This window comes from Apodemus sylvaticus, chromosome 3 (genome assembly GCF_947179515.1).
Source record: "Apodemus sylvaticus chromosome 3, mApoSyl1.1, whole genome shotgun sequence".
NCBI lineage: Eukaryota > Metazoa > Chordata > Mammalia > Rodentia > Muridae > Apodemus > Apodemus sylvaticus.
In genome coordinates, this window is record NC_067474.1 from 34,879,998 (window position 1) to 34,883,092 (window position 3,095).

Sequence of the window (3,095 nt, forward strand, 5' to 3'; positions counted from 1 at the left end):
AAAATCTCAGTGTTTGATTTTAGATTATTGAGAGTGTAAGGCTAGAGGTGAACTGAGTTCTAGCAGAGAAAAAAAACTTTTCAAAGAACAGTCTTCTCATATAACCATCTTGCTTGCAGAGTTAAAGAAATGGATTTGCAAAGGAAACTAAGTCTATAAAATGAGAAAGATAGTGGCCTACATAAAAAAAAGGTGGGGTTCTTATACAAACAGATACAAACATAGAAAGGAAGGAAAATCCTATGGGATGATAGAAAATTCATGTTAGAGCATTCAGATATTCTATCATCCCATCCTGACTGCAACTTCTTCTATGGCTCTGATAGATAACTCACTCATGTCAAAACACCAATCCATTGAAACATAAAAATAAGACCATGTCATTAATTTTCAATAATTCCAGCAAGTTTTACTATATTAAACATGTTATTACTCCCCTGGTTAACAGACAACCATAATGTGATGATAGCAGAATCTACAATACCTGAATTGTATTGTTTAAACTTTTCACTTTGTGTTTTAAAAATGGTGTCCACTGCAAAATTTTGAAATTTGGAATGGAGTTATTCTGAAATTGAAATGTGAAAGTATTTCAAAGATACCACAGTGATCTTCACTTCGCTTAAAAAGGATCAAGAAGCTACCTACGCTCTGATTTGGAGACCACCCCTGCCTTTTGTGCATCTCTATTCAAAAAAAAAGATGGAAAGCAGGTGACTAGGAGGACCATGTTTGGGAGCTGAACGTTCCTCTTTTGAGCAGCCATAAAGCGAAGTCCAACAATTCATTCATGAGGAGCTCACTCTTAGCTGCTCCTGGGTGCCATGCTTTCTGTCTTCTGACTGTCTGTCTGTCTTTTTAAATGTTTCTCCAAATAATTTACAAATAACCAATCACTTAAAAAGTGTTTGATATCACTAACCCCTAGTTAGACCTATATTGAAATTACCACAAGATGCTACTTCATAAACACCAGGGTAACAATAACAAAAAGAAAATAATAAAAAATAAATGTGAAGGAAAGAAAAACTTGAACCCATAATACTTTGCTTGTGTTATTTTAAAATAGTATTATCAAAGTAAAATATGAAGCCGGAGATTAAAATGGAAAACTCTGAAACATTAACAAAGTTAAGGAAGAAAACATTTCTGAGAAGATTATTAGGACAGAGCCAGGCTTGGCAGGCTCTGCCTACCTCCCACAGCAGCTGCCCTGAGAACCACGGGCACGACTGCTGCCCTTTCACATATGCTTAGCTGTGTGCAAGGATGGCTTCTGACAATCCTACAGTATAATTTCATTAATGGTTACCAGTCCCCACAACAACCAAAGGTCAGTAAACAATTAGAAGGTTGATGACTTGGAAACTTAAGAATTGGCTCAGTGGTTAAGAACAGGATTTAAGGGATGCTCAGTAGTTAAGAGCACATACTGTTCTTGCAAAGAACTAGATCTTGATGTGTGGTTTTATTTTTTTTGTTTGTGTTTTATTTTAAAATCTAAATTTTTTCTAGAGTCTATTACTTCACAATGACAAGAGGTTCTCTGCATCTTTGTCAGCATTCAATCCAGACAAGGTCTTGTTTTAGTTACTCTAGTACACATGTAGGGAAATCTCATTATCTCATGTTTTCCAGTTATTATGCTATAACTATTGACAACACTAGTCATCTTTTCTTGTAAACCTCCATTGATATGAATTTCATCCATTTTCCATTTGGATGATTTGTTTCATGCAGTTTTTCATTATAAATATTAGTCTTCGGTGTGGTTCGCAAAACTTTTCTTCCTACCCACTACTTGTCCATCTATCTTGTAAAGTGTATGTGGCTAAACATAAATATTTAATTTTAATAAATTATGCTCTATACAATTTAATTTAGTTTTATGAATTGTGTAAAATTACTTTGGTGTCAAGTCCCTGAAAATACTCTCCAAAGTTTTTCTCTGTGTTTTCTTTTGTTGTGTTATGCTTTAAAATGTAGATTTATTTTGACCCTAAAGATGCTGCAGGTGTGGCTGCTTTGTCCTGTGTGTGTCAGTAGGTGGAAGAGAAGAGAGAAGCTATGCCTACACTTAGCATGCTGATCCATGGACACCTGATTAGTAGCCTGACATTCCCTGAAAAAGTGAGCCTGTGACAACTGCCAGTCATGTACCAGGGACCTCAAACAGAAAATCCTGAGACAACCACCAGTCCAGAGGTCTGAATGGGTTCCCAGGATGGAGAGCCAGCAGGAGACTAGAAGAACCCCACCTTGGACTGGGGGTCCATGTGCAGAAATGAGCCTGAGACAGATGACTCTTGCATGGAGCCACTCAGGTGGCTAAGCCACTGAGACAACCACCAGACCAACACCATGGGGCCCAGACAACTAGCCTAAGATGACCACCACTTGGGGACCTTCCAGACCTGGGGGTGTGCAGACCAGGCCCAAAATGAGCCCTATCTGGAACCATTACAAGCAGGGCAAATACTCCAGAGACCATTGCTGTGATGACCCCAGATACTCAGAGACCCTGTACTCCATGAAGAGAAGCAAGTAATTGGTGAAGAAATGGAGGAGAAAGACAACTAGAAGGATGTGAAGAGGTCGAACTGGAGACTCAAAGGTACTAAGGAACAGTCTGGTGTGAATAGACAGTGATGCTACCTGGGACCATGATGGGGTCCTGGCCTGTGCTGACACCAGGGGCAATGTCTGGGTCCATGACCCTGCAGCAGCAGGGATTTGTTACTACCGAAGGCCAGTAGATGTCTCTGGTCTGGGCTGCTGCCTGGGGATGTCTGAGAGCTGTGCAAAACTGGACACCCCTTACTCACCTTCCAATCTGAGGAGAGCTGGCCCTGGGGACATGAGAACAGAAGAGCTGACCCCACTCGTAGCCAGCTGCAGTAGTTGGGAGAGTAGGGTGAGAGGTCCACATTGCCTAGGAAAGGCAGTAGAGCTTACCATAATTGAAGAGTTGCTAATGAGCTAGCCCAAGGGTGTGAATGTGGAAGAGCTGACCCTGTCACTTGTCTTCCATATGACATTGTGGCCATAAGAGACATGTCCTTCCAAACCCTTCCTTCTTGTCACCTATAGCAGAC

The 3,095-nt window shown here is 40.5% G+C and overlaps 1 non-coding gene across 1 annotated transcript; it reads left to right on the forward strand.

Annotated features, from left to right (window-relative positions):
- Positions 1 to 1,992: 1,992 nt before the first annotated feature.
- Positions 1,993 to 2,120, forward strand: LOC127681963 (small nucleolar RNA SNORA17). The gene has a single exon (XR_007977296.1). It is a non-coding gene; the product is annotated as a small nucleolar RNA SNORA17 (small nucleolar RNA).
- The last annotated feature ends 975 nt before the right edge of the window (positions 2,121 to 3,095 follow it).